Below are 19,067 nucleotides of genomic sequence, written 5' to 3'. Positions count from 1 at the left end.
CGTAGGCGGACGCCAATGCTCTCATTGTGACAGTTATGAATTTAGCTACAGAACGAGGGGACTCATGACCTGTCTGCCAGTTCCCCATTGGCTGATATCACGCCTGGGGCATTTCCCAATGTCCTGCTCCCATAAAAAGGGTGTGCCGGCATCGTCCGCATGCGGAGACACCATTTTTATGGTTGCCATATTTATCGGAAATATGGCTTGCGAGATATGAACCATTTTTTACTGGAGTCGTTCTGTCTGGCTATTTCCATAGCCTTGCTAACTAGCTAGCAGCTCCTACTACAGGGTGACGGCAGGGAGTCATCCTGTGTCCATTGTTCCCACACCACCTCATCTCCATATCACAGGACATGGCCATGGAGGTGTAAGTGGAACACTGAGAACAAGAAGGGAGGGGGGCACTGCCAGGGAGTGATGAGGGATTATGACTGGAGTCATAATTCATCTTCATATCCCGGGATTTGCCTCACACCTCCCCCCTTTTGAGGGCGCTAGGGGGCAGCACACTCCGGTGTTCCCCCGTGCGCCCGTCCGCGACCTCTCCTTGTCGGGACAGCCCGTCTGCGTTACCGTGGTCACGGCCCCTTTTGTGGCGAATGGTGAAGTTGTATTGCTGGAGCGCAAGGCTCCATCGCAACAATCGCCCATTCGTCCCAGAGACGGTGTGCAACCAGCTGAGGGGATTGTGGTCCGTCTCCACGATGAAGTGGCGCCCGTATAGATAGGGTTGCAGACGCTGCAGGGCCCACACTATGGCCAGGCACTCCTTCTCCATCGTGGAATAGGCAACTTCCCTTGGTAACAGCTTCCTGCTCAGGTACAAGACTGGGTGCTCTTGGCTCGCAGAGTCCACCTGGCTGAGCACCGCACCGAGGCCGAAGTCACTGGCGTCGGTCTGTACTACAAACGGCCGCGTGAAGTCGGCTGCCTGTAGCACGGGCGGGCTGGACAGGGCGTCCTTTAGGGCCCGGAAGGCTGTCTCGCAGTCCATTGTCCAATCGACTGCAGAGGGCAGCTTCTTCTTGGTGAGGTCCGTCAAGGGCTTTGCCAGGCTACTATAGCATGGAACAAACCTCCTATAGTACCCAGCGGTCCCCAAGAAGGACATCACCTGCTTCTTGGTCCTGGGGGTGGGCCAGGATGCGATGGCTTCCACTTTCTCAGGCTCGGGCTTCAGTGTTCTCCCACCTACCCGGTGACCGAGGTACTGGACCTCGCTCATGGCCAGCTGACACTTTCCCGGCTTGATGGTCAAACCTGCCCGGTGGATCCGCCTGAGCACCTGTGCTAGATGCTCTAGGTGGTCCTCCCAGGTGGGACTGAAGACGGCAATGTCATCCAGGTACGCGGCCGCGTACCCTTCAAGTCCCTTGAGCAGGGTGTTGACCATCCGCTGGAAAGTGGCAGGGGCATTCCTCATCCCGAATGGCATCACCGTGGACTCGTACAGTCCAAATGGGGTAATAAAGGCAGAGCGTTCCCTGGCCTTGCGAGTCAGGGGGATCTGCCAATATCCCCGGCTCAGATCCATGATGGTCAGGTACTGAGCCCCGGCCAACTGATCGAGCAGGTCATCGATGCGTGGCATTGGGTACGCATCGGCGACCGTGACCGCATTGAGCCCCCTGTAGTCCACGCAGAACCGAGTGGTTCGGTCCTTCTTAGGGACGAGGACTACAGGCGAGGCCCAAGCGCTGTTGGATGCCTGGATCACCCCCAGCTTCAGCATCTCGTCAATCTCCTGGCGCATGTGTTGCTGCACCTCCAGGGAGACCCGATATGCTGAACGCCGGATCGGGGGATGATCCCCAGTGTCCACGTGATGGACAGCCAAGTCAGTCCTTCCGGGCTGGTTGGTAAACAACCCCCGGAAGGGGAGGAGGGTGGCCCACAGCTGGGACCGTTGGTCTTCCAAGAGCTGGTGGCCAACCTCCACATCCTCAATGGATCCGCCTGCCCTAACCTGGGCTAGCATATCCAAGAGGGTTTCCGCTTCTCCCTCCTCCGGCAGGTTGCACACGGGGAGCGCACATGCCTCCCGCTCATGATGTGCCTTCATCATGTTCACATGGAAGGGCTTCCGCCTTCCACGGGCAGGGTCCAGGGTGACCAGGTACGTTACAGGGTTGAGCTGCTGGTACACGAGGTATGGGCCTTCCCAGGCTGCCTGAAGCTTGTCCTGTGGTACGGGGACCAGTACCCACACCTTTTGACCCACTTGGTAGGTCCTCTCACAAGCGTTCTGGTCGTACCAACGCTTCTGATCGGCCTGGGCTTGAGCCATATTGTCGTGTACCAGTTGCGTCAAGGCCTGCATTTTGTCCCGGAAGCGCATGACATACTCGATAACCGACACTCCAGGGGTGGCCAAATCCCCTTCCCAAGCCTCTTTCACCAGAGCCAGGGGGCCCCGCACACGTCGCCCGTACAGGAGCTCAAACGGTGAGAATCCTGTTGAGGCCTGTGGAACCTCCCGGTAAGCAAATAACAGGTGTGGGAGATACCGCTCCCAGTCACGCCCATGGGAGTCGACCAACATCTTAAGCATCTGCTTTAAGGTGCCATTGAACCGCTCGCACAGGCCATTAGTCTGTGGATGGTACGGGCTGGCCACCAGATGTCGCACCTGGACTTGCTTACAGAGGGCCTCCATCAGCTGGGACATGAATTGGGTCCCCCGGTCAGTGAGCATTTCCTGGGGAAAACCCACTCGGGAGAAAATCTCCAGCAATGCGGTGGCCACCTTGTCAGCCCGAATGGACGACAAGGCCACTGCTTCTGAGTACCGGGTGGCATAGTCCACTACCGTCAGTATGAAGCGTTTCCCGGAGCTGCTGGGGATGGCCAGCGGGCCGACCAGATCCACAGCCACCCTCCTGAAAGGCTCATCGATGATTGGCAGAGATACTAGTGGGGCTTTGGGGTGTGGCCCCGCCTTCCCCACTCTCTGACAGGTTTCACACGAACGGCAGTAGGCAGCCACATCGGCCCCCATTTTTGGCCAGTAGAAATGCTGGTTTAACCTGGCCTTGGTCTTAGCGATCCCTAGGTGTCCGGCCATCGGAATCTCATGTGCGATCCGCAACAACTCCGTCCGGAGCGGATAGGGTACCACCAACTGTCGGTCCCTGGGCCACGCCTCCGGTGAACCCTGCTGGACCGTGGCCCGGTACAGCCGTCCTTGGTCCCAGACCACTCGCTCCGGGTCCGAGTCCGAGGGAGGCTGGGCCGCCTGCTCCTTAAGAGCTTTCAGGCTGTCGTCAGCTTCTAACGCTGCCTGAAACCCCTGACTAGATGTGGCCAGAATCGACGAGACTGTCACATCTTCGGTCAGTACCCCGGGACCTGTGTCCTGGCCTCCACCTGACTCGGCTGCCACTTGGTCAGAAGGGGAAGAGCTATCGGACCTCCGGGAGGCCCCTTGGCTTCCAGCACTCCCACTGCGGGTGACAGCGGCCACAGCCGCTGCGACCGTGGGTCGTGCCTGCTCCTCCTCCGTTCCTGACCAAGTCGCCGGTTCAGGCAGACCTACCTGGCTTCCTGACACCCCGGTTGTGGGGGAACCATGCACCGAGATCTTACCTGGGAGCACTTCCGCTCCTGGACCGGCCCCAATCTCACCTGCCTGTTCCCCTCCTGCAGCAACAGAACCCCGCTGTGAAATCTCTGGGGACCCCACATTTGCTGTGGTAGCCCCCACCCCACACACTGGTCCTCCCCCTGCAGCACCCTGCTCTCTGCTTATCCCTGCAGAGGGCAACAGATCCCAGCTCACAGGCTGGTTACTTGTAGAGGCATTGTCACACCTTTCTCTGACCCCCTCCCCTGTCACAGCTGCAGCTGAGTGTGTGTCTATGGTGTCTATGCAAGCAGAAATATCAGAGTTCACTCCCTCCTCCCTTACATCATTCATAGATAACACATTAACATTGTTAGGAGTCATGTCAGTACGGGCTGAAGGTTCAGCCCTTGGGGGGGGCCCAAACTGGGAGGTTATCTGCCCCAAATCTGTCCCAAGTAGCACGTTTGCAGGGATCCGATCAGTTACCCCCACCTCCCTCACCCCCCGCCCTGCGCCCCAGTCCACATAAATGTCAGCAACAGGCAGCGCCGGGTCAGTGCCTCCAATCCCGGAGACAGCGAGGGTTTTTCCAGGGATCAAGTCTTGGGGGGACACCATCTCAGGCCGCACCAGAGTCACCTCCGAGGCGCTGTCTCGCAGTCCTATGGTCACAGACCGGCCGACGGTGACAGGTTGGAAGCTGTCCAGGGACCTACCACCACCCCCACCCACACAATACACCTTGGGCGGCCCTTGGGACGGGGACGGAGCCGGGGCCTTGGGACGCTGAGGGCACATGGCCTTGAAGTGTCCAGGTAGGTTGCACTGGTGGCACCGTCTTGGTTCCGCCACGGGCCTGGAGAGGGGAGTTGAGGGGGACACCCCCTGCAGTCTAGGGGCAGGTGGGGCAGTCGCAGAATTCATCTTACCCCCTCTCCAGGTGCTGCTGGTGGCCGCTCTCCTGGCCTCAGGGGCCCGGTTGTTGGTGTAGTCATCGGCAAGGGCAGCTGTAGCCGTGGACCCCTTTGGCTTCTGGTCTCGGATGAACTGGCGGAGATCCTCAGGGCAGTTCCACAAGAGTTGCTCCGTGATGAACAAGTCCAGGATCTCCGGTCCGGTGGAAAGCTGCAGGCCTTGGGTCCAGTGGTCGGCAGCTCGGGCAAGTGCCCGCCGGTGGTCAGCCCAGGAGTCCTTTGGTCCCTTCTGTAGGCTCCGGAACTTCTTGCGGTAGGACTCTGGAGTGAGGTTGTACTGTTGGATCAGGGCCCGCTTGATGGTGTCGTAGCCCTGATCTGCCTCAGCAGGCAAGTCACCAAGGATATCCAGGGCCTTACCCCTTAAACGGGGGGTCAGGTATTTGGCCCACTGGTCCTTGTCCAGATGGTGCTGCAAGCAAGTCCGTTCAAAAGCAGTCAAGAAAGAGTCCAAGTCTCCATCCTTCTCCAGCACTGGGAAGTCCTCAACACGGACCTTTGGAAGTTTGGTGTCTCGAAGGTCACATGTGGCTGATGAGGGCCGGAGCTGAGCTAGCTGCAGCTGGTAGTCACGGTCTGCCTGTCGCTCTCGCTCTTCACGCGCTGCCTGCCGCTCTCGCTCCGCAGCCTCACGCTCTGCGTGCCGCTCCGCAGCCTCAGCGTCACGCGCTGCCTGCCGCTCTGCCCTGCGCTCTGCCAGGAGTTCCTTGTAGCCCTTCTGGTCTCCAGCCTGGAGAAGGGCCATAGCCATTTGAAGAAGGCTATCCGAGCCTCCCAGGCTCGGTGGAATGGCACGTGGTGATCTGCGGCACGCTGCAGAGCTAGGCGATTCACTGTCCCTTTCAGAGCGGAGGGCTGGCATCTGGCTCGTTGAGGAACCTTGGGTGAGCTCCTCCTCATCTTGTCCAGCAGTGCCAGGTTGCGCAATGTCCTCGGCAGAACGGTTTTCTGGCGTCGAGCTCCTGGAGGACTCGTGGGCAACCTCCTCATTGCTGTCCACAGCACCGTCCTCCCTCTCTTCGGCTCCTGCCTTAGCATTGGCCAGTTGCATAGCTCTGCTCCTGGTGCCATCAGCCATTCTTGCAGACTTTTGGTCACTGACACAGAACTGACACCTGATGCCTCCACACACCTTACAGTATCTGCACTCTGACACTCTAGTGTTGAGCTAGTCTGAAGACCCCAGCAGCCACAGCTGCTGCAGGCAGTCTTTAGTGTCTGGGAGTATGGGTCTCACACTCACACACACTATTATCTCGATCCCACCGCTATGCCACCAATATGTCACAAACCACCGGGGGGGTCACTCAAAAATCCCCCGCGCTGGCTACCAGTACGTCACAATCGGGGGGTAACAAGTGGGGGTCACCCCTCCTTTATCCCTCCCGACCGACAGACAGAGCACGTGACGCGCTCTCTAGCGCCCCTCTTATAGTCAGGCCAATTATGGAATTGCCCGACCATAAGCAAGGAGGCCGCTATACTACTTATGCCGATTATTGAAGGGTCCCCGGTGAGAGTAAGGTATATATTCCCCCGACCTCCGCGGGCGGAATATATAAAATCTCCCCGAATCTCACTGGCCTCCCCACAATAATCCTTGGCACAATTCGCTGCCACCAACCGATTTACGGTAACTATTAGCCGAACACACAGACGTGGGATTCAAGATCGAGATAACAGAACAGCCCAAGATTAATTATATAATTTAATCAGCCTAAAGCACACTAGAAACTACAATATATACAATAGGGAATCTACAGAATATACATATGTCAGAGTACAGTTACAATCAAAGCATGGGTTACAAACAGGCATACACAGTTCCAGCAGTTACCTTGTTGCGTCTGGCCACAGGGGGGCGCTGTACCCAGGTTTCTAGGATCCTTCCCACAGATGTTTCCTACACGTGCCCCCAGCGAAAAGAACACTGGAAAATGGCCGAAGTAGGGTTATCAACCTGGACAAATCCAGGTCCCCTCCTACCTTCGTGACCTCAGAGGGAGCACTGCTCCACCCCTGGCTGGAGTTATGGACAAAATCCACAACATGGAATATGGCCATAACTTTGCCTGGGAGCGTCGTAGGCGGACGCCAATGCTCTCATTGTGACAGTTATGAATTTAGCTACAGAACAAGGGGACTCATGACCTGTCTGCCAGTTCCCCATTGGCTGATATCACGCCTGGGGCATTTCCCAATGTCCTGCTCCCATAAAAAGGGTGTGCCGGCATCGTCCGCATGCGGAGACACCATTTTTATGGTTGCCATATTTATCGGAAATATGGCTTGCGAGATATGAACCATTTTTTACTGGAGTCGTTCTGTCTGGCTATTTCCATAGCCTTGCTAACTAGCTAGCAGCTCCTACTACAGGGTGACGGCAGGGAGTCATCCTGTGTCCATTGTTCCCACACCACCTCATCTCCATATCACAGGACATGGCCATGGAGGTGTAAGTGGAACACTGAGAACAAGAAGGGAGGGGGGCACTGCCAGGGAGTGATGAGGGATTATGACTGGAGTCATAATTCATCTTCATATCCCGGGATTTGCCTCACATCGGGTATTCTAGAATTTACGTATTGTGTAGTTCATGTATGATTTTTGTTATATATATATATAGATGTTGTTGTGTGTAGTTACCAAGTGTTTGTGTAGGGCGCTGTACATGTTCTGAGTGTCGCGGGGGGTGAGAGCGGTGTTGTATGTGTGTTGCGTTGTTGCGTTGTTTGTGGAGCGCTGTGTGTCTGTAGCGTTGTGTGTGTGTGTGTGTTGTGCGGTTTGTGTGTGTGTGGTGTGTTTTGGGGGGAGGTATGTTTTGAGCAATGTGTGTGTTGTGCAGTATGTGCGTATATTTGTGTGTGCAGCGTTGTCTGTGTGTGTGGGTGTCTGTGTAGGGCGTTGTTTGTGATTCCTAGTGTGTGTGTGTTGTGCAGTGCGCGTGTGTGTGTTGGGGGGAGGTGTGCACCTCCCATCGTGCTCTATCCCCCATGCTGCGCACCCCCCATCGTGCTGCATCCCCCATGCTGCGCACTCCCAAACGTGCTCCATCCGCCATGCTGCGCACTCCCAAACGTGGTCCATCCGCCATGCTGCGCACTCCCAAACGTGCTCCATCCGCCATACTGCGCACTCCCCATCGTGCTGCATCCCCCATGCTGCGCACTCCCCATCGTGCTCTATCCGCCATGCTGCACACTCCCAAACGTGCTCCATCCGCCATGCTGCGCACTCCCAAACGTGCTCCATCCGCCATGCTGCGCACCCCCTATCATGCTCCATCCGCCATGCTGCGCACTCCCAAACGTGCTCCACCCGCCATGCTGCGCACTCCCAAACGTGCTCCATCCGCCATGCTGCGCACTCCCAAACGTGCTCCATCCGCCATGCTGCGCACTCCCAAACGTGGTCCATCCGCCATGCTGCGCACTCCCAAACGTGCTCCATCCGCCATGCTGCGCACTCCCAAACGTGCTCCATCCGCCATACTGCGCACTCCCCATCGTGCACCATCCGGCATGCTGCGCACTCCCAAACGTGCTCCATCCGCCATGCTGCGCACTCCCAAACGTGCTCCATCCGCCATGCTGCGCACTCCCAAACGTGCTCCATCCGCCATGCTGCGCACTCCCAAACGTGCTCCATCCGCCATGCTGCGCACTCCCAAACGTGGTCCATCCGCCATGCTGCGCACTCCCAAACGTGCTCCATCCGCCATGCTGCGCACTCCCAAACGTGCTCCATCCGCCATACTGCGCACTCCCAAACGTGCTCCATCCGCCATACTGCGCACTCCCCATCGTGCACCATCCGGCATGCTGCGCACTCCCAAACGTGCTCCATCCGTCATGCTGCGCACTCCCAAACGTGCTCCATCCGTCATGCTGCGCACTCCCAAACGTGCTCCATCCGCCATGCTGCGCACTCCCAAACGTGCTCCATCCGCCATGCTGCGCACCCCCCATCATGCTCCATCCGCTTGGGAGTGCGCAGCATGCCGGATGGTGCACGATGGGGAGTGCGCAGTATGGCGGATGGAGCACGTTTGGGAGTGCGCAGTATGGCGGATGGAGCACGTTTGGGAGTGCGCAGTATGGCGGATGGAGCACGTTTGGGAGTGCGCAGCATGGCGGATGGACCACGTTTGGGAGTGCGCAGCATGGCGGATGGACCACGTTTGGGAGTGCGCAGCATGGCGGATGGACCACGTTTGGGAGTGCGCAGCATGGCGGATGGAGCACGTTTGGGAGTGCGCAGCATGGCGGATGGAGCACGTTTGGGAGTGCGCAGCATGGCGGATGGAGCATGATGGGGGGTGCGCAGCATGGCGGATGGAGCACGTTTGGGAGTGCGCAGCATGGCGGATGGAGCACTTTTGGGAGTGTGCAGCATGGCGGATAGAGCACGTTTGGGAGTGCGCAGCATGGGGGATGGAGCACGTTTGGGAGTGTGCAGCATGGCGGATAGAGCACGATGGGGAGTGCGCAGTATGGCGGATGGAGCACGTTTGGGAGTGCGCAGCATGGCGGATGGAGCACGTTTGGGAGTGTGCAGCATGGCGGATAGTGCACGATGGGGAGTGCGCAGCATGGCGGATGGAGCACGTTTGGGAGTGCGCAGCATGGGGGATGCAGCACGATGGGGAGTGCGCAGTATGGCGGATGGAGCACGTTTGCTCAGCCTCTCTCCTTCCAGCCTCCCTCAGCATCAGCCTCCCCCTCCCAGCCTTCCCCAAGATCAGCCTCTCTGCTCCCAGCCTCCTCCAGCACGCCGTGCTCCTCTGCCGACACTCACCCACACCCGATCGCATCCACTCACCCACACAACCGATCGCATCCACTCACCCACACAACCGATCGCATCCACTCACACACACCCGATCGCATACACTCACACACACAGACACTGACGATATTGCACATACGCGCTGATACTCACAACATCCGGGGATATCACATGCTTCTGGCCATGTGATCCTCCGTCAGGTCGTAGAAGCTCACAGCACAATATCGCCGCCGAGAAGCAAGCGATATCCCAGGATGTTGTGAGTATTTGGATGCGATGTGATGTGTGAGGTATGTGTGAGTGTGATCTGATTTGTGTGTGTGTGTGTGCTGTTATGTTATGTATGTTCCGCAGCTGCAGGACCTTGATGTGTGGATGCGATGTGAGGTGTGTGTGAGAGTGAGTGTGAGCCGGTGTACACTGGTAACTATGATACACATCGGGTAACTAAGGGACCTTAGTTACCCGATGTGTATAATGGTTACCAGCTTTCACGGCCTCCGTTAAGATCCCAGCATCGCAAGGTTATGTGTGGCGCTGCTGATCCTGACGGAGCCGGTGTAGAAGCAAGTAATATCCCAGCATGTTGTGATGTGGGAGGTGTGTGTGAGAGTGAGTGTGAGAGTGAGTGTGATCTGATGTGTGTGTGTACTCACCTGGGAATCGGAGCCCCGTGTCAGTTGGGCCAGAGCGAGCGTGCATTGCGTGAGGGGGGCGGGGCCTGCAGAGAGCCGGGGCGAGAGGCCAATCCGTGTGGGGGGGCGTGGCCATGGCGAGCCCAGCGGCCAATCAGCTTTGTGTCACCGTAAGGACACAATTTCGGAGCATGACAGACAGACAGATAGACAGACAGACAGACAGACAGACAGACAGAATAAGGCAATTATATATATAGATATATATTTAATACATTAATATATATATATATATATATATATATATATATATATATACAGTCATATGAAAAAGTTTGGGCACCCCTATTAATTTTAGCCTTTTTTCTTTATAACAATTTGGGTTTTTGCAACAGCTATTTCAGTTTCATATATCTAATAACTGATGGACTGAATAATATTTCTGGATTGAAATGAGGTTTATTGTACTAACAGAAAATGTGGAATCCGCATTTAAACAAAATTTGACCGGTGCAAAAGTATGGGCACCTCAACATAAAAGTGACATTAATATTTTGTATATTCTCCTTTTGCAAAAATCACAGCCTCTAGTCGCTTCCTGTAGCTTTTAATGAGTTCCTGGATCCTGGATGAAGGTATATTTGACCATTCCTGTTTACAAAACAATTCCAGTTCAGTTACGTTTGATGGTCGCTGAGCATGGACAGCCGCTTCAAATCATCCCACAGATGTTCAATGATATTCAGGTCTGGGGACTGGGATGGCCATTCCAGAACATTGTAATTGTTCCTCTGCATGAATGCCTGAGTAGATTTGGAGCGGTGTTTTGGATCATTGTCTTGCTGAAATATCCATCCCCTGCGTAACGTCAACTTCGTCACTGATTCTTGCACATTATTGTCAAGAATCTGCTGATACTGAGTTGAATCCATGCGACCCTCAACTTTAACAAGATTCCCGGTGTCGGTATTGGCCACACAGCCCCAAAGAATGATGGAACCTCCACCAAATTATACTGTGGGTAGCAAGTGCTTTTGTTTTTTTGCCTCCATGCATAACGCCTTTTTGTATGACCAAACAACTCAATCTTTGTTTCATTAGTCCACAGGACCTGCTTCCAAAATGTAACTGGCTTGTCCAAATGTGCTTTTGCATACCTCAGGCGACTCTGTTTGTGGCTTGCTTGCAGAAACGGCTTCTTTCGCATCACTCTGCCATACAGCTTCTCCTTGTGCAACGTGCGCTGTATTGTTGACCGATGCACATTGACACCCTCTGCAGCAAGATGATGCTGCAGGTCTCTGGAGGTGGTCTGTGGATTGTCCTTGACTGTTCTCACCATTCTTCTTCTCTGCCTTTCTGATATTTTTCTTGGCCTGCCACTTCTGGGCTTAACAAGAACTGTACCTGTGTTCTTCCATTTCCTTACTATGTTCCTCACAGTGGAAACTGACAGTTTAAATCTCTGAGACAACTTTTTGTACCTTCCCCTGAACAACTATGTTGAATAATCTTTGTTTTCAGATCATTTGAGAGTTGTTTTGAGGAGCCCATGATGCCACTCTTCATAGAAGATTCAAATCGGAGAACAACTTGCAAGTGGCCACCTTAAATACCTTTTCTCATGATTGGATACACCTGCCTATGACGTTCAAAGCTCAATGAGGTTACAAAACCAATTTAGTGCTTTAGTAAGTCTGTAAAAAGTAGTTAGGAGTGTTCAAATAAAAAAATTGATAAGGGTGCCCATACTTTTGCACGGGTCGAATTTTGTTTAAATGCGGATTGAAGATTTTCTGTTAGTACAATAAACCTCATTTCAATCCAGAAATATTACTGAGTCCATCAGTTATTAGATATATGAAACTGAAATAGCTGTTGCAAAAACCCAAATTGTTATAAAGAAAAAAGGTTAACATTAATAGGGGTGCCCAAACTTTTTCATATGACTGTATATATATATATATATATATATATTTATATATATATATATATATATTTATAAAATATAGCCTGAAGGTTTAGAGACAAACCTTAATATCTTTTTATCATTATTTTATTGATTTATTATTTATTACATTATTTATTTATTTATCACTGGCTTTATTTTATCATATTTTTATATTATATTTATTTTGATTTAGTATTTTTTTTCCAATGAAGGCTTCCTTGTTTTTAAATTGGTAGGACAGATGTTATGCATTGATCACATAGCCGGAATAAAATATTTTCAGATGCCCATGCAGATGAGGCGACACAGACACACACATATATAGGAAGAGACCTGTCAATCATCAGAAGTCGCCAGTGACTAGCCTTGGACTAGTCTTCCAAGATACATCGTCCACTGCCAGCTTTTCAAAGTATGTTTTACTCTGAAACACCACAACATTTTAGAATAACACATGCATTGCTGCAATAATATAACCAGTGTCTAAATCATGCTGCATTTGATCAGGGCAGCCTGAATCAACAGACAGGATCCCTTTAAGGGTACTTTCACACTTGCGTTGTTTTCCTTCCGTTACAATCCACCCTTTTGGAAAACAGCGGAATACGTTAACAGATTCCGCTGTTTCCCATAGACTTGTATGGATGACGGATTGTACCAAAAGGACCTGCGTTGCTTCCGCTGTGTGACGCTCCGTTGCTTCCGCCCAGCGGGAGGAACGCAGCATGTAACGTTGTTTTGAGCAGCGGAATCCTCTGGATTTCACTGCGCATGCTCTTTTTTTTTTTTAAATCACAAACTTTATTTTGGCTCGCGGTGGCCGAACGTTCAGCTGAGCGCCCGGCCGTCGGCAAGTGACAGTGCTCAGCTAAGCGCCCGCCCGCTGGCATGCCCGGCTGCCGGCATGCCCGGGTGCCGGCAAGTGACAGCGCTCAGCTGATCACCCGGCGGCCGGCTGCAGGGAGCGATCAGCTGATCGGCCGGCTGCAGGGAGCGATCAGCTGATCACCCGGCGGCCGGCAAGTGACAGCGCTCAGCTGATCACCCGGCGGCCGGCAAGTGACAGCGCTCAGCTGATCACCCGGCGGCCGGCTGCAGGGAGCGATCAGCTGATCACCCGGCGGCCGGCTGCAGGGAGCGATCAGCTGATCACCCGGCGGCCGGCTGCAGGGAGCGATCAGCTGATCACCCGGCGGCCGGCTACTGGGAGCGATCAGCTGATCGTTCACAATAGTCTGCCGCTGGTAAAGCTGTAAAAAAAAAAAAAAAAAAAAAAAAAATCTAAACGGATTCCGTTGTTTTGCAGCATCCGTTGCATCCGTTGTGCCACTATATGCAACACATCCGTTGCATCCATCACACAACGCAATGCAACGGATGCCGTTCAACGCAAGTGTGAAACTAGCCTAAGGAAATACCAGCCGCACCCCATTTGGAAGCTCATCCTTCCCTGTAGCATTATTTTCCCAATGATCATTATCACAAGCCTGTGCTACATATTTGCAATCAGCAGCCATTCGATTGCCTGTTTAGACAGCCCAACCATGCTTCTTTGCTTCTTGTGTGCACAGACCGATCAGTAATACTAATAGATTGTTTAGTGTGTGTAGGCTGTCATTGATCTTAGAAACCGCTTGACTGCAGTATTGTAGAGGCTTCACCTAGTACCTCAATTTACCTCCCCTTCAGGTCCACCACCCCATACCCGGATCCCCTTCCACAAACGACAGACAACTATTTTGGATTAATTATGGCCAAATCGGCCTTTATTATAACAAACGTACAATAAATCAACATGAAAGGTGAGGAGGTTCTTGGAGCTCCAAAGCCTGGCGGAAGCCATTAATAACTGAAACCATCCAGCATTACTCCCAGCCACGACCACAAGCTTGGGGGCACAATTATTGCCGGAAAAATTACCAACATCACCGACTCCCAGGGACACCACCCTGAAGAGCCCCCCAATCCGCCAGGTAATTAACCAAGATCCGATCCAAAATGGGAGGTTACATCCACCAGATGTACCACCCGCAACGACAATTTTGCCACCAACTCCAAGAACCCCTGCCTCCCTCACAACGCCGAAATGACCCGTTAAACTTTACCTCAAACTTTATTTATTTATTTTTTTATATCTATATATATATATATATATATATATATAAAACATATACACACATATATATATATATATATATATATATATACACATATACATAACTAATCATTTTTGTCCACCCCATTCATCAGGGAAGGAGGGTGGAACCTTCAGCAGTAGTGCCTTCGTGCCGATTGCAGGCCACCCCTTTTACCTCACCCTATATACGTTCCTCCAAATCTCCTGACCACACCTCTCTAAACTACCTCCCCTTAAAGTATCAAACAACAGCAAAGCCCGGCTTGCTCTGCTTTTAACCCCTTGCTTGCCCTCCAAAGCTGAGACATGTGTCACGGGCGGGGAGGGGACGCTGCGCTCACCACGCTCGGATCCGGCGCTACTGCTGCTCGGTGGCTCGAGCGGTGGGCCGGATCCGGGGACTTGATAGGCGTTCCTCGCCCGTGAGTGAAAAGGGTAGTTTGTTGGGGTTTGGGATGTCGGTTCGTGACGCCACCCACGGTGTGTGGTGAGGTTGGGGCACCACCGCTGCTCTGTACGGGGATCCCGGGAGCGATGACAGGGAGCAGCTGGGATGTTTCTCTCCCCTCCGTGGGTAGGGGCATTTTGGTAGTCCCGGGGCCCGGAGTTATTATCTGTTTGGTGGATTGCGGGGCCTGGCCAGGTGCAGGGTCGCGGGGCAGCGCAGTGCCAGACGGCATGGTGGTACTTACTCAGCCAGTAACGCACACGGAGTCTCTTGTAAAACAAACGGCTGGATGGATGAGTCCCACAGATGGCTGCGGCGGTCACTCCCGGTCGGTTGGCGGTAACGGTCTCTCCCTGCACCGGTGTTATGTTATTGGCATCGATGTCTTCCCACCGGTAGCCCGCTCCCCAGTGGTATGTTGGCTAAGGGAGCCTCTTTTGTTGCCCGCAGGCTTTGGCCATGGGAGCTCTAGCTCTGGCGGTAGCTTTATCTCCCTCACGGTTTGGACGGTTGCTTCAGTCGGGTATTTATTGCTGGGAAACCCCGGAGGTTCCCGCCGCTGACGGATTTGACCGGTTTAACGGCGACTCCTAGCCTGGTCGGGGTCCGTAGGCCCTGCCGGATGGTGCTGGCTTCTCTTCGCTCCCCGGTCCGGTACTGGCGGGCCACAGCCCGTCCCCGGTCCTTACGGTTGTGCGTCAATCTGCCTCTCCTGCAGACGGTCACCACCGTCTGCCAACCTTGCTGTATGTGCCCGGGCCACGTACCCGGACACGGTCAGTCTGCTCCTCTACTACTACTTCCTTCCACTTCAAACTCTCCTACTCAACTACTGCCCTTCTTTCCCGCCTCCAGGACAGTGAACTCCTCGGTGGGAGGAGCCAACCACCTGGCTCCGCCCCACCTGGTGTGGACATCAGCCCCTGGAGGGAGGCAACAAGGATTTGTGTGTGTGTGGCTGGTGTTCCTAACCGGGGTGTGGGGTGTGTTGCTGCAGTACCTGTGACATCCTGGCTTGTCCAGGGCGCCACACATGGGTCACTCCCCCCATAGCTCTGCTTGTGGCTCCTTTCTTCCTTTATTGTTGGGGAAGTTAAAGGGGTCCCCCAAGTTGTCTCTTGAGCAGCTAACAGTCCTGCAGTCTCCTCACTTCCTGGTTACTTAGGGAGCAGACACTTCTCCCTGGGTAACAGTTCTGGTCAGGAGATTCATCCTGTTACTAAAAATTAATTTTATCAGTCCTTGTTCTGAGTCTACACTGTTATCACTATTAGCTATTAGTCTTTAAACAAGCACATGACTCAGGAAAGTCAGAGCAGTGTTAACGGGAGCTGCTCTAGAAACAGCCCATGTTGGGGGACAGAAGACTGTGACTCTATAGGAATGATAAGAGCATTATCAGAAGGGGAGAAGATAACTGCTGTATAGAAAACAATGAGCCGGAGAGTACTGACTGGGATGTTAGGAGTTAACTCCTAGAATGTAATTACTGCATACTATCTGTCATGCTCTGGTGGCTGAGCTCCTTTGAAAGATACAATACACTATATAAGATAAAAGCTCTCATAGAAGAAGAATGAAAGTAGACAGAAAAAGCAAGTCAATTGCAAACTTGCTTATTTTCATGCTGTCTAATTAACAAATGCAATTTAAAAACATGAGAAACCCTCTTTATGGCATGTCTAATTTAAGACTGTCAATCCTTTTGTTCTCCTTGAGACAAGCAGTTGTCAAAGGGAGTGCTCCTGTGTATGAGAGAGACGTCCGAGATAGTTGTCATTGTTTAGCCGACAGTGATCTCAAGTGTATGGGGATCACGTCTGTGCATTGGCTGTTTCATGAACTATATCTCATCCCCCAGTGAATGATCTTCAGTATTCGACACAGTCTACAGCAGGATATGGCACTGTTTCTACAACTTACTTCAATGATTCCTTTCTAAATAATTTGGTATGTTCAGTAACAAAAGAAGAAAAATATATCTATGGGCTTCCAGTCATAGCAGATCCCTATACATGGAGACAATATGACAGTGCACAAAGGCTGTCAGCTGTCCAGCACTTTAGTATTTGCGTCAATGTTGTACAGGAGGCCTTTTTTCTTATAGAAGAATTTTCTCCATTCGTATGGAGACAGAGATATATTAATTTGGCTAGGAAGGAAAAAGAAGTAAAGGAATTGAAACGGCAACATATGAACACAACCTAAAACTAAACATATACCTAAAATTTACAGAAAAATATTCACTTAGTTTGGTTTATGTGTGTGATATGTAATCCCTTAGTTTGGCTTATGGGTGTGATATATGATCACTTAGTTTGGTTTATGGGTGTGATATATGATCACTTAGTTTGGTTTACGTGTGTGATAACTCATCACCTAGTTTGGTTTATGTGTGTGATATGTGATCACTTAGTTTGGTTTATGTGTGTGATATGTAATCGCTTAGTTTGGTTTACAAGTGTGATATGTGATCACTTAGTTTGGTTTACGTGTGTGATAACTCATCACCTAGTTTGGTTTATGTGTGTGATATGTGATCCCTTAGTTTGGTTTATGTGAATGATATGTGATCACTTATGTTGGTTTACGTGTGTGATACGTGATCACTTACTTTGGTTTATGTGTGGGATATGTGGTCACTTAGTTTGGTTTATGTGTGTGATATGTGATCACTAAGTTTGGTTTATGTGAATGATATGTGATCACTTATGTTGGTTTACGTGTGTGATACGTGATCACTTAGTTTGGTTTATGTGTGTGATATGTAATCGCTTAGTTTGGTTTACAAGTGTGATATGTGATCACTTAGTTTGGTTTACGTGTGTGATAACTCATCACCTAGTTTGGTTTATGTGTGTGATATGTGATCCCTTAGTTTGGTTTATGTGAATGATATGTGATCACTTATGTTGGTTTACGTGTGTGATACGTGATCACTTACTTTGGTTTATGTGTGTGATATGTGGTCACTTAGTTTGGTTTATGTGTGTGATATGTGATCACTAAGTTTGGTTTATGTGAATGATATGTGATCACTTATGTTGGTTTACGTGTGTGATACGTGATCACTTAGTTTGGTTTATGTGTGTGATATGTGGTCACTTAGTTTGGTTTACGTGTGTGATATGTGATCACTTATGTTGGTTTACGTGTGTGATACGTGATCACTTAGTTTGGTATATGTGTGTGACATGTGATCACTTAGTTTGGTTTATGTGTGTGATATGTGATCACTTAGTTTGGTATATGTGTGTGACATGTGATCACTTAGTTTGTTTTACGTGTGTGATATGTGATCACTTAGTTTGGTATATGTGTGTGACATGTGATCACTTAGTTTGGTTTATGTGTGTGATATGTAATCGCTTAGTTTAGTTTATGTCTGTGATTAGTGATCACTTAATTTGGTTTATGTGTGTGATATGTAATTGCTTAGTTTGGTTTATGTGTGTGATATGTGATCACTTAGTTTGGTGTGGTGTGTTTTACATTTGTGGGTTACCATATGTGACTTTTTAATTGATCTAATAAAAATATTGTTTAAATTTTGAGTATACTTTTTGGTGAATAACTAAACATATACCTCAATAACATTATATAATTTTGGAATAACTTTGGAATCGAAGGAAGATTCCTGGAAATTCAGCCTGCTGTATTTTTCCATCAGTGTTGTGCATATCAACTGCAATGTGTGTTTCAGAAGAAATCGATAATGCGAGTGAAAATACGGCACTATTTTTGTACTATGGATAATACCAGCCATAAAACCTCATTTCCTGGCTTTTCCCATTAATAAGCTTTCTGTTCAGAGAGAGCATGGTAATTACATGATAAAAAAGGCTGTAAAGTCCAATTTCCTAATCTTGTATCACAAACATTTTCCTGATGGGATTGTGTCTTTCCTTCCGCTCTCCCTTACCGGGCCGACTCTTGGAACAAAGGTCTTCCCTATTTCCAGCCTCTGCACTCAATAACGTGTTCTTGTTCAGAATGTCCGACCTCTTATTCTTTGCTGGAGGTTTTTTTTTCTTCTTCTTTTCATTAGTAAAGGTCTTGGTAAGAAGAATGCCATTGTTTGATGCTGCCTTTGGAATATTATGATCTTTTTAGAGTAAAATTTGCAGATTAGTGTCAAGGACATTGAAAAGTTCAACTCAACTATCGGAAATCCAGATGACAGAGGGACAATAAACAAAAAAAAAGGTTTAGAGATTAAACAGAAATGTGGAACATGGCTAAAATTAACCAAAACACATGTTTGTTTTTTTTAATGTATTGGATTTAGGATTGAAAATAAAGTGTATTTGTAATGTCCCTTGAGAAACTCCACTTTAGGCCTCCGACACACTCACGTGCCGCCGGTCCGTGTGTGCCATTTTTTACATGGATCGGAGACACGTGCACACGGAGACCTAGGTAATCCCTATGGTTAGGAGACACATAAGTATTTTGGAACGGAACGTGTGTCCGTTCCGTACTTGCGTGTCTCCGTGTGTTAAAAACGCTGACATGTCCGTGTTGCTCCGGCAGCACGGGTGTCACATAGCCCGCACCCGTACC

The sequence above is a fragment of the Anomaloglossus baeobatrachus genome, chromosome 11, assembly GCF_048569485.1.
Source record: "Anomaloglossus baeobatrachus isolate aAnoBae1 chromosome 11, aAnoBae1.hap1, whole genome shotgun sequence".
Classification (NCBI taxonomy): domain Eukaryota; kingdom Metazoa; phylum Chordata; class Amphibia; order Anura; family Aromobatidae; genus Anomaloglossus; species Anomaloglossus baeobatrachus.
The sequence above is the reverse complement of the archived record's forward strand: the minus strand, read 5'-3'. Positions refer to the sequence as shown.